The sequence below is a fragment of the Phacochoerus africanus genome, chromosome 6, assembly GCF_016906955.1.
Source record: "Phacochoerus africanus isolate WHEZ1 chromosome 6, ROS_Pafr_v1, whole genome shotgun sequence".
Taxonomy (NCBI): domain Eukaryota; kingdom Metazoa; phylum Chordata; class Mammalia; order Artiodactyla; family Suidae; genus Phacochoerus; species Phacochoerus africanus.
In genome coordinates, this window is record NC_062549.1 from 107,917,529 (window position 1) to 107,935,275 (window position 17,747).

The 17,747-nt window shown below is 43.6% G+C and overlaps 1 protein-coding gene across 1 annotated transcript in view; it reads left to right on the forward strand.

The window, feature by feature from the left end:
• The first annotated feature begins 4,596 nt into the window (after positions 1 to 4,596).
• SLC16A1 (solute carrier family 16 member 1) overlaps positions 4,597 to 17,747 on the forward strand; it is a 36,370-nt gene continuing 23,219 nt past the window's right edge. Inside the window, exon 1 of the mRNA XM_047784980.1 lies at positions 4,597 to 4,799. The gene's annotated coding sequence lies outside the window, so the exon portion shown is untranslated. The remainder of the gene's footprint in view (positions 4,800 to 17,747) is intronic.

Below are 17,747 nucleotides of genomic sequence, written 5' to 3' on the forward strand. Positions count from 1 at the left end.
AGGAAGGGCGATGGGGAAAGGCTTTACTCTATTAATGCATGGCTCAGAAGTGGGTGGGATTGGTAGCCCCTGGACCTCACCTGGGTACAGGCGTCACAGGTACTATATGGTGCAGGGCACTGTGGCAAATTCAGGCTTCTGAAAGCTCAACACAGATTGATTTCTGTGCTTTAAGCCTCATCCTGTACACCAGTGCAGCAGTATCAAGGTCCAGTTAGAACACCCAGACCTGGCTCCCCAGGCAGCTGGATACATAAAGCTAGTCATTGTGATCTAAGAGGCTTTTTTCACTGCACAGACTCCTCTCCTGAGTCACACCAGTTTGAGGTACAGCTGTTTAGGAGTTCGAACTGCCTTCTGCTGATGCTGCATGAGGGCCATGAGGTCCAAGTTCTCACAAAAAAAATCTCACAACATTGAATGCGGGTGCCAAGGACACCCAGAATTTCTTTGATCTTAAGTTGTTGAAAAAGATGGCCCCAAATCTCCACCCCCAATTTAGCTGCCCAAAGGCTAACAACCATCCCAGATTCAGGTAAGTAGAGGGTAGTTTCTCCTGAAACTAGTTTCAAGGGCAACTTTCATGGCCAACAGTTTTTGCAATGATTGTTCAGCTCTACCATGGGTAGAAGGAACCTAGAACATGCTCTTCCTAAGTCGACAGCCTTCAAAGCCTATGGATTAGTCTCCTATTATTAATAGTTACTAATGACCATTTCTATTTATTATTATTTTTGCCTTTTTGTCTTTTCTAGGGCCGCTCCTGCGGCATATGGAGGTTCCCAGGCTAGGGGTTGAATCGGAGCTTTAGCCACCAGCCTACGGCACAGCCACAGCAACTCGGGATCCGAGCCATGTCTGCAACCTACACCACAGCTCACGGCAATGCAGTATCCTTAACCCACTAAACAAGGCCAGGGATTGAACCCACAACTTCATGGTTCCTAGTCGGATTCGTTAACCACTAGCCACGATGGGAACTCCTAAATGTTGTTTTAAAAGAATACTTTCCTGGAGTTCCCGTCGTGGCGCAGTGGTTAACGAATCCAACTAGGAACCATGAGGTTGCGGGTTCGATCCCTGCCCTTGCTCAGTGGGTTAACGATCCGGCGTTGCCGTGAGCTGTGGTGTAGGTTGCAGACGCGGCTCGGATCCCGCGTTGCTGTGGCTCTGGCGTAGGCCGGTGGCTACAGCTCCGATTCAACCCCTAGCCTGGGAACCTCCATATGCCGCAGGAGCGGCCCAAGAAATAGCAACAACAACAACGACAACAACAACAACAAAAAGAATACTTTCCCGCTTTGTTTGGTATTAGAGAAATAGGGATAACAGTACCTTTCTATTTTTTACTTACAGAAATGATGGAATAACTGAGGGAATGTGAGTGAAGTATGCAGTGGAATTCCAGAGAAAATACACTGTAATTTTATTATTCTCCTTTTCCAGATAAAGAGGTTGAGTAACTTTCTCAGCTTGAATAGTAACTAGTTGTTATGAACTTCCAAATTTTGTATTTGCATTTCTCATCCCATTATTAATCTCTGAAGTTATAACTCAGAAATTTCAAAATCTTCAGAAGTTTTGTTCATTTATTAACAAGCTTGCAAACAGTCTATTAACCTTTAGGAAAGAAAAGTGTGTGTGGGGAATTTTGTGGTAAAGCCAAAAGCCACTAGAGCCTTCTCTGATTTTGAAAGACCCTGTGACAAAATGCTTTTATCCTAAAGATTGCTTGGGACAGTAAGAACCTGGATACTGGAGATCTAGTTCTTCTGATCATGCCATTTATTAGATGGCTGGTCACAGAAAAGTGTTTTAGTGTCCCTGGGCCTTGATTTCCCTTTCGGTGACATGTGGGGGCTTATGCTAGATGATCTTCAACCTCCTCTCAGCTCTAAATTTCTGATTTTGCGCTTTTTAAGTTTACTCCTTCAGTGCTTCATGGATTAATCAGGAAGAAAAGCTGGCAAAAAAGTAGAATTTTACCTGTATTATTTCATCATTTTTGCCACCTCACCCCACTCCATTTATACTTTTTCAGCTAAGAACCTTGGAGGTGCTTTTGATCTTTGCCTCTTATACATTTATGGACAAATTATAATATTCATAAACATTTGTTGAGTGCTTTTCAAGTTTTACCAATCACTTTTGCAAATACTATCTTATTTGACTGTCACAACAGCTCAGGCTGGTAGATATTATCAGTGCATCTGGTAAGAAAACAGGCCCAGGATAAGTCAGTGAACTAATTGCTCAAAGTAACAGGGATAAGTTATAGGAACAATCCTTCTGATTCCAAAGTCTATATTCTTTTTTTTTTTTTTTGTCTCCTCTAGGGCCGCTTCCTGTGGCATATGGAGGTTCCCAGGCTGGGGGTGGAATTGGAGCTGTAGCTGCCAGCCTATGCCAGAGCCACACACAGCAACAAGGGATCTGAGCCGGGTCTGCGACCTACACCACAGCTCGCGGCAACACCGGATCCTTAACCCAAAGCAAGGGATTGAACCTGAAACCTCATGGTTCCTAGTCGGATTCGTTAACCACTGCGCCACGACGGGAACTCCTCCAAAGTCTATATTCTTTTCACAACACTAGAGTTCCTACTAGGAGCAGATCTAGATTTTGTGAGGCTTAAGGTATACATAATTTTGGTGGATATCTTCAAGAAAAGGAATACAAAATTACACCACCAAGTATGACCCTGTGGATACACTGGGGAGGGGCTGCCTCTGCTGCCTCCCCTCCCCTCCTCCCCAAGGGAGGGGCTTTAAGGGTTAAACATTTATGGTTATACTATTATTAGGTGCTTACTATATGCCAGACACTAAAGTAAATACTAATTTTATTATCATAACAACCCTATGAGGAAGGTACTATTCTTGTTTTACAGAGAATGAGGGAGGCTTAATGATTTGCTTAAGGACAAAGAGCTAGAGGAACTGCCAAGTATCAAAGTTGGAATTCAGATCTAATCCTAGGTCCATATTGTGAACCTATCACACTAAGCCCCTCCAAAGCCTTCTTTTGCTATTTGCTGGGAATCATCTACTTCTACCACTTCCCACTACATTCCATTAGTCAGGTTCACACGTGAACCAGTCCTAGTTTGTCTAACTCAACTCTCCTACCACCTACCCTGAATGCTACTACTTCCCTGATACCCTGAAGCACTGGTTTCCCAAGTCCTGGCCACCCCAAGGACCTGAAGTGCCTTCCTTCTCTGTATTTATTAAAGGTAAAAAGCAGTCATTGCTTATAAGCATATCTGGCTATTCTAATTGTCCTGAACTGTCACTGAAAACTTTTGTTGTGTGAAACAGAAGCAGAGTGGGTGAGAGAAAGAAAGCACACAGGAGGAGTTTTTAGACCTTTCCCTCAACCCCCACTCCATCACAATCTAGGTTCTTCATTTGCAAAACAAAAAGCTTAAGGCCAACCTTACCCAGCGGTAGAGAGAATTAAGTGGGGAGGAGGGGAGGGGAGGCGGCAGAGGCAGGCCTGTGCTCATCAACTGCTGGTAGATTTCTACCTGCCTCCCTCCACCTCCCCAGAAATTTATAAGCGTGGGGCCTTACAAAGATTTTGGGTATTTCTCAAGTCTCGGACATCAGAGGCACTCCACGATCAGTTAATTTGATCACTTCAACTACAACATTGGGTTGGGCGGTTAACTCAGGTGAACTGCTAAGCACATACATAATCGACTCTAAAGAATTCTTAGCTGTATTTGCCCCAAACCTTCAGCGTTCATTACAAATTTGGCCTCTCTGCATTCTCATTTCCCCACGTTCCCCACACACAGACCTTTCTGTTTCTAGCGTCCCCACCCTCAGACCTGCTCTTCTCTCCCGACTTCTGCATTTGGTACCCACCATTCAGCAAATGCTACAGACCCGGCTCTGTAGTAAGAAACTTCTCATGAAAACCACCAAAAGCCCTTATGAGGTCGCTTCTATTAGTGTTGCCATTTTAGAGCAGGAAACAGGCCCTGAGTGTTTGAGTGACTTCCCCGAGGTCCCTGAACTCAAGCAGCGAAGCCACAAGCCGCGCTCTTAACTGCTGGTCCCCGGCCTCTTCCCGGGTCCGAGGTGAACCCGCGTCCCTTCAAGCCCCGCCCGCTCCTCCACTTCCAGTCACTTCCCGGCTTCTCCGCGCGCCGCTCGCCCCCCACACCTGAGTCAGGCCCCGGGACGCGCCCCATCCGTCCTGGGCGGTTTTCCCCTTTTCTCCGCCCGAGACTGAGGCTGAGATCTACGGTGGGGTCCCAGAAGCGAGGAGGTCACCCCGAGGTCCTCTGACGGCCAGTCCGAGGGGCGAGTCCCGCGGGGAAGCGAATACCGCAGAGGAGCACATCCCGCCGCGGAGCACGGCGACGCCATCCCCGCCGCATAGCGGGGGCGCGGCGCGCGGGTCTTACCGGGCCACCGGTCACGTGGCGAAGAGGGGGCGCCGGCGAGCGAGCGCGAGCGAGCGCGAGCGAGCTAGCGGGCGCGCGCCTGAGAGCTCGTGGAGGCGCGAGTCGCGGTTCCCGTGTAAGAGTAGGGGGGAGGGGGCGGCGGCCGGGAGGGCCGACTCCGCCTCCTGTGCGCATGCTCCGGCCCGAGGGTTATAAGGCAAGCCTCGCGGGCCCGGCCCGACAAAGTGCTGGCGAGCTGCAACGTGACTGGCGCGGCGCGTGGGTGCCGGGGCAAGCGAACAAGGCAGCCGGCGAAGGACGCGACCTGAATCCTGGGCCCCGCGGAACTGCAGCCGCGCCGCCGCGTCACGCTCACGCCTGGCGCCGCGAGCCGCGCATAACGGTTAGTTAGTAACGGGCCCGCCGCGCGCTCGGCGTGGACCCCGCGGTGTCCTCGCTTCCTCGGCGGGGTCGGGGGGAGCGGAGAGCTTGGTCCTCCGGGAAGGAGGGGGCGGCCGGGCGGGGGCACCGTGGCCGCAGCAGCCACGTGGCCACGGAGCGCAGCCTTGGTGAAGGAGACCTTGGGACGCTGAGGACGGCGCCTCTCCCGGCAGAGCTGTGGCCCCGTTGTCAGGTGCCGGTTACCGACCTGACCGAGGAGTTGGGTGGTGCTGCCGGTGACCTTGGGGAAGTCGCTTCCCCTCTAGTCTTCAGTAGGTTCTTCAGGAGATGCTTTTTGATCTGGAAATGGGACGACGTGGGGCTGATTCACGTGGTGCCTCCAGATTGCTGGCGGCGTTCTCCAAGAGAAGGGACCCGGGGCTGGAGTAATTTTGGACTCGTGGCATGCCCGCCCCAACCTCCTCTGCCAGCCAATCCTTGTCCCACCTGGTGACTTGCGGTAGTGGCTTGGGGGACCTGCAGTCCCCGCAGCCTGGGCGTGACTGCAGGGCTTCGAGTGGACTTTGCCGAGGGGACGGTGCCACTGGCAGACGCCCGGAGTGGTGCTGAGGGGAACTCTTTGTCATTCAACCTGTGGCTGCAGAACGTCCGCCGCAGCGCCCTCGCTCTGGGGTTTTAAGGCGGCCCTGTCCAGAGGAATCTGAAGCATAGCGTTACACTTGGTCTGATGCGCGCTTTTTGTTCCAAATACATCCCTTTTTTCCCCACGTGCGTTTTAACATTTCATTTCTTTGTCATGACTTATTTGGTGCGACAGGCTGTTGCCAAAACTAGTTGGTAATTAATCTTAACCAAAAAAAAAAAAAAAAAAATTACTACTTCAGCCGAGTTGCCAGTGTCTGCATATAAATCTAGGCATCCACTGGTAACAGGGAAATGTTAAGTATTTTGTTCATAACTAGGTTTGAATTTTTTTTCCAAGAGCTATTCTGATTTTGAAATAAACTGTGTACACTTCAGTGCCCTGATAAAACAGTTGTGAGACTAGTTACTGGAGGGAAGTCCGTGATAGGGTGAGCTCTGAATTGTGTGAGAGTTTGGAAGTGTGAGTAGGAATTAGCTATAAATAAGCAATTTTGGTATCAGCTACCAGCCCAGTGAGGTGAAGCAGAGAGTATTTTAGTTTAGTTTTTCAGGCATTGAATACTCCCATAAATCTAAGTCTTACGCCCTGGGGTACAATTTACCTTTAAATTGTCATGTAAATAGTAAAGAATTTAAGATATCTAGCCCTTAAAACAAGTACTGGAGAAGTATTATTTAAATGCTGAAGTTACTTCAGTAATTAATTCAGGGATTAGATAGATGCTGTTCTTTCTTTGGATTGCAGTGACCCTTGATAAAAATGCAAGTTAATGGTCTGGGGAGCATTATGTGAGATTTTTTTTTATAGCTGAATGGGTTTAAAGGTTTAGTTTTAGGCTTAACATAATAGGCTGTAACATACCTAAACAGATTAAAAAGGAAAAAAGATCATGCCACCATAGGATGAGCCAAGTGACCAGTGTTTCAAGAGTTTACATATCTTTTTGGCCTTTTATATATTAATGCATGTAACTCTGGAAAGGATCTTCATGACCAGCTAGTCACTTTCCCTTATTATACAGATTAGAAAACTAAGGCTGGAGAAGTTAAGTGACTTCTCAACTTTTTAATGATTGGATGGGAATTATGTGTGGTTTTTTTTTTTTCCCATATTAAAAAATTTTATTGAAGTAGAATTGATTTACAAGTTGTGATCATTTCTGCTATACAACAAAGTGATTCAGTTACACATATACACACATCCATTCTTTTTCAGATTCTTTTCCCATATAGATTATCACAGAATATTGATTGCGTAGAGTTCCCTGTGCTGACAGCAGGTCCCCACTGGCCAGGCATTCAGTATACAGTGTACATGTACCAAGCTCAAATCCCCAGTCCACCCCTTCTCCCACCCCACCTGTCTCCTTTGGTAACCATAAGTTTGTTTAAAGTCTGTGAGTCTGTTCTGCAATAAATTCATTTGTATCTTTTTTTTTAGATTCCACATATAAGTGGTATCATGTGATTGTTTTTCACTGTCTAACTTCACTTAGTGTCTCTAGGTCCTGTCCATGTTGCTGCAAATATGTGTGGTTTTTGACTCCCATTTAATGAGTTTGGCACTCTTGAGATTTCTTTAAAATTTTAAATATACATGAATTATCTCACACCAAAATCATTTGTTTTAAATCATAACTTCCTAACTTGTTATATCCTTCATTCCCACTGGATTTTCCATCCACTTCATAATATGCATTCCTCTGCAGGATTTAGGTCCATGTAAATACCTGTGGAGCCAGTCTGGTTTTGTCATCGAAAAGGACCAGGAGAATGGGACTTGATTTGGTATTGGCTACCATGCACTATGAGAGACCTAGGATTCAGCAATAGAAGTTCTAGCCCTATCACTCCTGGAGTATATAGTCTAACTGGAAAACAGTGTATATCATTTCCACAATAAGTACTCTACAGACAAGTAAACCTTTATTCCACAGGTTCCTATGGGAACAAATACTCTATTACGTAGGTGTGAGAAGACACCCAACTTAGTATAGGAGCAATCTGGGTAGGCCTCCCCAGGAAATGCTGTTTAACCTGAGACTTGAAGGATGAATAGGAGCTACCTATTCACTAGGGAGTGATAGTGGAAAGAGCATTCTAGACGTAAGTATTGAAGTTATAGTCGGAGTACAGGGTACATTGGAAAAACTTTAAAAATTTCATTGGGAGTTCCCGTCCTGGCTCAGTGGTTAATGAATCTGACTAGGAACCATGAGGTTGCGGGTTCGATTCCTGGCCTTGCTCAGTGGGTTAAGGATCTGGTGTTGCCTTGCCGTGAGCTGTGGTGTAGGTTGCAGATCCGGCTCGGATCCCGCGTTGCTGTGGCCCTGGTATAGGCTGGCAGCTAGAGCTCCAATTCGACCCCTAGCTTGGGAACCTCCATATGCCACGGGAGCGGCCCTAGAAATGGCAAAAAGACCCCCAAAAAAAAATTTCATTAAAGCTACAGCTTAGAGAGCAGAGAGAATGAGGGAAGTTGGAGAGGTAGACAATATCAGATAATGAAAGGCCTTATTAGTCATATCAAGGAAATAGGAAAGGAATTAGATTAAAAAAAGATTTAAGGAAGTGCTCTTGTGTTGAAGCTAAATGAAGCAATTTGAAGGTTTTAAATGGGGCTGCAAATAGCATGATCAGATTTTAGGAACACCACTCTGGATACAGTGTGGAGAATAGGTTGGAAAGAGGCTCTTGGAGTTGTGTGAGACCACAGTGATGGACAAGATGGCCAGAGGTGGGAGTATGAAAAAGAGTGGAACAGACAGAACTCAGTGGTAGACCTGATGTGGGAGACTGGGGAAGCCAGAGGAATTAAAAATATCTCCCAATTTCTAGCTTGAGCAAATACAGTTTATTATTTGTGTCCACTTAACTAATGCGGCCATTAAGAAGTTGTGTGACTAGCCCAGGGCTGTTCAACTTGTAAGGGTTCGAAACAAAACTCAAATCTATTCTTGTCCAGTAATATTTTGCTCTTATCAGTGGTGATTTTTTTTCCCCCTTTCTAAACAGTTATGGAAAGTTGCAAACCCAATTGAGAGCCATTACTGTCTCATCTAAATCCTACCTACTCCCCCTAACCCCTACTGGTTTATTATGAAGCAAATCAGTTATGTAAGTATTTTATCCGTAAACATTTCTGTATATCTCTAGAAAATACGACTTTTAAAAATTGTAACTGCAATACCATCATCCCACCTTTAAAAATTAACATCACCAAAAAACCAGGCAGCATTCAAATTTTCCTTAATTGTTTCAAAAATAATTGGTTTGTTTGATTTGGGATCCAGACAGGGTCACACATTACATGGTTGGTTTGTCTTTTAATCTACAGGTTCTTCTTTTCTTACTTTCCTCATAATTTATTTGTTGAAGGAACTAAGTTATTTTTTCCACATTTTCCCTCATTTTGGATTTTGTTGAATGTGTCCCTCTGGTATAGTTTAACATGTGCTTCTATTCCTTGTATTTTCGGTAAATTGGTAGCAAAATTGAGGACTTTGAGCAAGCTTAGATAACCTCAGGTTTGATTTCTGAGAGGAGGCATGCTGTAAGGGAGGGGGCAGATTTAATTCATAAGTGGTGGCGTGTATCTCCATCAGGAGACATATGACGTCTGCTTGTCCCTTGTTGTGCTATATTGTTGGCCTAGTTCCATTATTTCATTAATGGTTTGCAAATGACAATAATTTGTGCTTTTAATTCTAACATTCCTTCTTAATATATCAACTAGAATATTTCTCTAAAATAGAAGTAGTTTGAATAGGAAGGGCAAGTTAAAATTTGTGTGCTTTAATGTAATATGATATATGGACTTCCCATGTGGCTCAGAATGTAATATCATATATATTTGTAACACTATCTTTTTGGAGAAATGTATTTAAATGTATCAAAGTATATCCTTCTTTGTTGTTGTTGTTTTGTCTTTTTGCATTTTTTAGGGCCGCTTCCACAGAATATGGAGGTTCCCCAGGCTAGGGGTCCACCAGCCTATGCCAGAGCCACAGCAACGTGAGATCCGAGCCGCATGTGCAACCTACGCCACAGCTCACGGCCACGCCAGATCCTTAACCCACTGAGCAAGGCCAGGGATCGAACCCACAACTTCATGGTTCCTAGTCAGATTTGTTAACCACTGCGCCACGACGGGAACTCCTCAAAGTATATCCTTCTTTAAAAGCCAGTACGTATTTTGTTGAAATGTTTTTTAGCACTTGATGTTAGTGTTTCAAATGCTTTTTCTTTGTTGTTTCTTGAAGAGTTTATCTGTTCCCATAGCTTTGGGAGAATTTCTGGTAGAATCACTCACTACCAAATCTAAATCTCCAGCCTAATCAAATTACAGATTTTAAATTCCTTGAGGACAGGGATCAACTATTCCCTGTAGCAGGCTTAAAAGTCATCTTGGAGTTCCCATACGGTTAAGGATCTGGCATTGTCACTGAAGTGGCTCAGATGGCTGCTGTGGTTTGATCCCTGGCCCCAGGAACTTCTGCATGCCAAGGGCGTGGCCAAAAAAAAAAAAAAAAACTAAGTCATCTTCATACTTCTCTAGTGGGCCCCCCTGCCCGACCAAATGCAATTAAGTGCCAGCCCCTTCTCCCCTTTATCCTGTGTCCACTCCTTCCTATACCACTTCACCCTCCTTTTTCATTCTTATCCCTTCTACCTAGTTTAGGCTGCTGCCAGGATTTTATTGGTACAGTGGACTTTTAAGTTATATGTTATTCATCCTTTAATTTGCCCTGACAAACTTTTCTCTATACTTTTTTCACCTGTAATTTATTTCCCTTCTCCTGTTCCTTCTTCTTTCTCCTCTTTCTTTCCCTTTTTCTCCTTCCCTTTCTCTTTTCTTTTTCTTTCTTTCTTTCTCTTTCTTTCCTTCCTTCCTTCCTTCCTTCCTTCCTTAACTTCCTTCCTTCCTTCTTTCTTTCTCTTTCTTTTTTTTTTCATTGTAGGATCCATTTTATAGTGGATTTATGTCAGGAAGACTAGTATAGGTGACCCCTTTGAGCCATCTATCTTCCAGAGAAATGATGAAAGCAGCAGTAACAGTCTTATAGAAACGGTGATTTCTCTTGTGGGTCACAGTATACGCATGAGTTCACATCCACCATAACAGTATGACTGGCTGCAGGGGCTGAGCCATAGAGGAGTGCTACTGACCATTTATTCTGGACCTAGCTCCTTTGGTTGTCCACGTTACCTTCTTGCCAATCACAACAACTCATCATATTGTTGGATCTGATTTGATTACAGTGATTTAGCCATTGTTTAAAGGAGAAGTTCCTCAAAATAGGCATTATAACCTGTACATTTCACCATTCGTTAAAAAATATCTCTTCTCTTTGATTTTGCTCTTCCTATATAAACCTTCTGAAGATTATTGAATGACTGAAGTCCTGATGATACTGCTGTGCTGTGTTAAACTGTTTTGAATAGTAACAGAGCTTTTGCAAATTGCCTTATTGAACTTTTGGTTCTCAAAGTTTTTACAGTAACTTTCTCTTGTCTTCCCCATTCGGGTTTTGACTTGGCATCTGTAGATTGATCCATGTTGGATGGAATTCAGGGAGTCTATGAACTTGGCTGTGGGAGAAATTACAGCTTTTCATTAACCTCTAAGTAAAATTTAGAATCTATTTCAACTATGAGTGTAGGCAACAGACTGTGTCACCAGCAGAAATGATACAGTGGTTATAGCTGCCTTGAAATTGTTTAAAATCATCACTACTTCAAAATCACTGTGGTTATTAGACCCACTACTAGATCTTACCTAATTAAAAAGCACATTGTTGGAGTTCCCTTCGTGGCTCAATGGTTAACGAATTCGACTAGGAACCACGAGGTTGCAGGTTCAATCCCTGGCCTTGCTCAGTGGGTTAGGGATCTGGCATTGCTGTGAGCTGTGGTGTAGGTTGCACACGCAGCTCAGATCCCCGTGTTGCTGTGACTGTGGCTGTAGGCTGGTGGCTACAGCTCCTTTGGACCCCTAGCCTGGGAACCTCCATATGGCATGGGAGTGGCCCAAGAAATGGCAAAAAGACAAAATAAATAAATAAATAGCACATTGTTATATCCATTTTAAACTGTTTTGACAATAATACCTTTGTATACATTTAAAAACATTCTGATAAAGGCTCCATAGATTTTATCAAACTGCCAAAGGAGTCTGTCACCAAAGAGGCTAAAGACTCCTGCTTCTAACTCCTTCTTTTCCCATGTGAGAGTAAAGTTTTCCAGAACCTGTGATGCAACACAGCACACAAATTGTGATGTCACAAGTTATGTAAATTTTTTGACCACTGACTTTTGTGTATTAAATCAAATTCTGCCCTTACAGATTTAGAGGGAACAAAATGATTGTGTATATCTAAGGGAGAGTAAAATGATTTTCACAAATTAAGGCAAAATAATTTCCTTTTGTATTCAGGAAGTATATGTTTAAAATTACTGCGTCCAAAGGAGTTGCGATATTTTAAGTGCCGTATGTTAAATGGAATAGTGGGTCTTCAATGACTTGGATTTTTTTTCCTCTTTTGGGTACTTCAGTAAATGTACTTGGAATTGCTTCACATCTTGTCTTCAGGAGTTCCCATCGTGGCGCAGTGGTTGACAAATCTGACTAGGAATCATGAGGTTGCGGGTTTGATCCCTGCCCTTGCTTAGTGGGTTAACGATCCGGCGTTGCCGTGAGCTGTGGTGTAGGTTGCAGACGCGGCTCGGGTCCGGAGTTGCTGTGGCTCTGGCATAGGCCGGCAGCTACAGCTCCGATTAGACCCCTAGCCTGGGAACCTCCATATGCCACGGAAGCCGCCCAAGAAATGGCAAAAAGACAAAAAAAGAAAGAAAGAAAAATCTTGTCTTCAGCAGCTTGCTGTGTTAGATGCAAGCCTTTATTTTGCTCAACTGGGGGAATCCCTAAAGATGTTGATGAACCTCAGGTTTGAAATACCTGCTCTGCTGGTTAGAAATGCACTTCCTTACTTAAGTCTGTTGTGGTTAGGTAATGATGTTATTTGTATCGACCCTGTCACCTAGAGAACTACTTGATTATCTTTAATTTTTCTTTTTTGCTGTGCCAGTGGCATGTGGAATTGCCTGGGCCAGGACTGAACCTGTGCCACAATAGTGACCCAACCCACAGCAGCGACAATGCCAGATCTTTAACCTAACTGCTAGGCCCCAGATAACTCTAGGAACTGATTATTATCTTAATGAGAACGTAATCTAAGATTTATATTGTTGGCAATTAAAAAGACTATTAAGTTTAATTACAGTATATTTCGAGGTAAAAATGCTGACTTCTTTTGGATACATTTTCATTGTCTAAAAGCTTTATAAGTAAATATTTGAGAATGCTTTAATACTAAATATTCTTCTCTTTTTTTTTTTGGCCAAGCCTGTGGCATATGGACCTGGGATCAAACCTGAGCTAGATCAGTGACAATGCTGAATTCTTAACTGCTAGACCACCGGAGAACTCCTTCAATACTCAATTTTAGTATTCCTTTGCAGTTTGTTACTAAGAAAACAGTTTTGAGACAATCAAGGTTAAAGGTAGCACAGTAATGAATAATGAAGTTCAGACTCAGGATATTTATTAAACAATTACATATATAAGAAATTACTAGAAAGGGATGAAGAAATACATATTTTAAAAATATGGTTTGAAAACTTTTAGAATGTGAATAAAGCTTTGAAATGTCAGCGTATTACTGTGTTGCCTCTAGTCTTCTAAAATCTAAAAACTTGATTTTTAGGAGTTCCTGTTGTAGCGCAGTAGTTAACGAATCCAACTAGGAACCATGAGGTTGCCGTGAGCTGTGGTGTAGGTTGCGGACACGGCTTGGATCCTGCCTTGCTGTGGCTCTGCCATAGGCCAGCAGCTATGGCTCCAATTAGACCCCTAGCCTGGGAACCTCCAAATGCCCCAGGAGTGGCCCTAGGAAAGGCAAAAAGACAAAAAAACAAAACAAAACAAAACAAAAACTTTGATTTTTATTTTATTTTGCTTTTTAGGGCCGAACCTGTGACACATGGAGGTTCCCAGGCTATGGGTCCAATCAGAGCTACAGCTGCTAGCCTACACCACAGCTCACAGCAACGCTGGATCCTTAACCTACTGAGTGAGTCCACGGATCGAACCCACAACCTCATGGTTCCTAGTCGGATTTGTTTCCTCTGCGCCATGACGGGAATTCCCAAAACTTGATATTTTTTATGTAAAACTAAGAACAGTGTTAATTATTTCTGCGAGTGAAGAGCTCAGGTCATCCTTTTGCAAGATGATGAGAAGCTTTCTTGGTTGTTCATCTTTCAATGAATTGTAATTCCTTTATTCTCCCCATTAAGCCTCAGGATATGGGTAGTGAAGTACCACCCAGTTTTATTCAAATATTCATTTATATTCAAAGTAACGTATATGACACAATTTTGACAACACATCTATTTGTAATTTTAATTCAGCCCACTATCTTTCCTCTTTAGATTTTGGAACAAGGTAAGCCATATATTAATACATTGAAATGCCCCTCTTAGATTTTGATTTGTTGAAAATACGCTTGCATTGCTGTAGAAAACAACGTATACACGTATTCCAAAATATAACCTAAAATTCTGCCAAGCAAAACCTGCCATTGCAGGACATATCCTCCTACTTCCCTTTCTTCAATACTACTGGAGTACCTTCTTTTTTTTTTTTTTAGTTTTATTTATTTATTTGTCTTTTTGCTATATCTTGGGCCGCTCCCACGGCATATGGAGGTTCCCAGGCTAGGAGTCAAATTGGAGCTGTAGCTGCCGGCCTATGCCAGAGCCACAGCAACGCAGGATCCAAGCCACGTCTGCAACCTACACCACAGCTCATGGCAACGCCGGATCGTCAACCCACTGAGCAAGGGCAGGGACCGAACCCACAACCTCATGGTTCCTAGTTGGATTCGTTAACCACTGTGCCATGCCGGGAACTCCTCGAGTACCTTCTTATGTTTTACATAAATTTGAAATGGTCTTATATTTGGAAACTCTTGCCAGACCAGAGCAAGAGATATGAAAGGGAACAGGACTTGGTCTCAACATGGACAGTAGCCAGTTTTTTAGTCTGCTAGAATCAGGCAAAAAGGAAGCATAAAGAAGGCACAATCTGCTGATGACTAATAACGCAAAGAGTGAGAGTGATCACAAGTTCTGTGTGCTGAAAGTTGTAGTCAATAAATTTTTTTTCTTTTTATTAAAAACAAAACAGGAGGGGTTCCCCACTATGGTACAGCGGGTTAAGGATTTAGTGTTGCTGCAGCTGTGGCATATGCCACAGGTGTAGCCATAAAATGAAACAAATAGGAGTTCCCATCGTAGCACAGCAGAAATGAATCAGACTAGGAACCATGAGTTTTCGGGTTCGATCCCTGGCCTCACTCAGTGGGTTAAGGATCTGGTGTTGCGGTGAGCTGTGGTGTAGGTCACAGACATGGTTCAGATCTAGCGTTGCTATGTCTCTGGCATAGGCCGGTGGCAACAACTCTGATTAGACCCCTAGCCTGGGAAACTCCATCTGCTGAGGGTGCTACTCTAAAAGGACAAAAGCAAACAAACAAACAAAAAGACAAAGCAGGAATTCCCATGTGGACCAGCAAGTCAAATATCTGGTGTTGTCACTGCAGTGGTTGCTTCCGTGGCACAGGTTCAATCCCTGGCCCAGGGAATATCCCTGTGCCATGCCATAGGAGTGGCCAAAACCAAACCAAACAAAAACACCTTTCTGCCTGTTTCTTGTATGTCCATAACATCACTGAAGGATTTTTTTCTGGTTTCGTGTTTTTCTCCAGTTCTCAAAAACTGGGAGAGTCAGATTCTTTGAATCCCAACATTTGTTCATGGGGGAGGAGTTAGGTTTAAGTTTAAAGAATAGCCTCTGTCCTTAATTCATGATCCAAAAGCACACACCTAAGCTGATTAGGAAAATAGTTACTTAAAAGGAAAGAATGAAATGTGTAACTTATTATCTTACAGTTTTTAGAATACTGCCCAGAAAGCATTGAGTAAAATGTCATGGAGGGGATTAATTCCATGTGGCAAGGTGTACTTAGAAAAACAATGATATTGGTGGACTGGAGTAGACTTTTAGTATTAGATAAATTTAGAATTATGGTGTTGTCAGTTAATGGAAAAAAAAATTTTTTTTTAGGGCCGCACTTGTGGCATGTGGACGTTCCCAGGGTAGGGATCCAATAGGAGCTACAGCTGCTGGCCTACACCACAGCTCACAGCAACACCAGATCCTTAACCCACTGAGCGAGGCCAGGGATCGAACCCTCAACCTCATGGTTCCTAGTCAGATTCGTTTACGCTGCACCACAACGGGAACTGCAGAGATTTCATTTTTGCAAATTACTAAATGCTTGTATTGATCAAGCAAATCAATATGTGGATTTGGAACAAAATTATACTCTCTTCCTGCTTTTATTAGTTTCTGACTTAGTCTATAAGCCTAGGATATCTTAAAGCATTGGTGCCTCTTGGTGGCCAGTATGTTCTTTTCTCCCTGGAAATCATAGGGTTGACTTTCTCTTCCCTCCTTTGTTCATTCACAACTTATGAATCTATAAACTACGCATACATACTTTAAAAGTCCCTCCTCTACTTTCAAGACTTTCACAGTAGACTTATCAGAGTATCTCTTCTTTTTTTTCTTCTTTCCTCTTTGGTTTATGAGACAAAAATCCTCTGTCTTTGCTAGTAAGTCTGAGACGTGCTAATGGAAACTTGTATAAATTTTTCTTTTTTTTCCTTTTTAGGGCTGCACCCAAGGCATGTGGAAGTTCCCGGGCTAGGGGTCAGAGCTGCAGCTGCTGGCCTACGCCATAGCCATAGCAATGCTGGATCCTTTAACCTACTGAGCAAGGCCAGGGATCAAACCTGCATTCTCATGGAAGCTAGTTGGATTTGTTTCTGCTCTGCCACAACGGGAATTCCAGTAAGTATAAATTTTAATTGAGGTTGATGTAATAAAGAATTTGTTCTGGAGTTTCCATCATGGCTCAGTGGTTAATGAACCCAACTAGCATCCATGAGGATGCAGATTTGATCCCTGGTCTCGCTTAGTGGATTAAGGATCCGGTGTTGCTGTGAGCAGTTGGATCCTTAACCCACTGCAGCACAGCAGGAACTTATGCTGCTGTTTTCTAAAATATACAGCCTATACTGTAGTATAAGCTACAGTACTTTCGCTTCTCTGTAATGTGACTTTGAGTGTAGCCTAGGTGCCTAAGCAGAATGAGGTGGGATAGTGCCCTGGAAGATAGAGATTTGCCGTGAGAAGTAAGAATTAATTTGCCACTTCTTTCGACTAGGTGTCAAACTTTCACCCAAGGATTTTAAGTGATGCCCAGTCCTAAACAATCCACAGACTTGTTATATTGGAGAGTTAGCTGCTATTTAATGAAGGAAAAATGTAGATTTTGGTAATTATCTGTCTTAAATTGTTGACATGTACTGAATACTGGTGTGATTCTTAGGTAAAAATGCTTTTGTCGGAGTTCCCATCATGGCTCAGTGGTTAACAAACCCGACCAGTAACCATGCAGTTGCGGGTTTGGTCTCTGACCTCGCCTTGCTCAATGGGTTGGGGATCCACTGTTGGCGTGAGCTGTGGTGTAGGTCTCATACAAGCCTCGGATCTGGTGTTACTGAGGCTGTGGTGTAGGCCAGCAGCTGTAGCTCTGGTTAGACCCTGGGAACCTCCATATGCCCCAGGTACAGCCCTAAATGCAAGGGAAGAAAAAAAAAGATGATATATTTGATTGCCAGAAAACCCTGCAGGAAAACGTCAACCCAGTTCACTAAACAAACAAGCCAGGAATATCGATGATGCATGTCATTTGGTGGTGGCACTAAATTCCATTCTTAGAAAGTCTTTCTCAGTGCATTATGGGCACATGTCCCCGTGTTATTGGCAAACTTGTTTCTGCATTTTCAAAACAATTTCAACTTTGAGGCTTTGCTCACCTAAGCAGAAGGTAACTGATTAATATTTAGTCCTGAAAGCTGTCATGCACAAGGTAGAAAAGTGTCATATTTGACCGTTCTGTACTTAATACTGCAGTGGACAGAAAGGTGTCAGAAAGGCTGGGAATTAAGGGTGTTGGTTATTTATGTTGAAGAAACCTTCCTCCCTCAAATTCTGACACCCCCTCCTGTCTGTCTTATTTTAGGTGGTGAAAGGGCCTTGAGACCTAACAAAACACCCTCCATTTCATCCCCTATCCGTTGGCACATGATAAATTTACTTGAAACAGTAGTT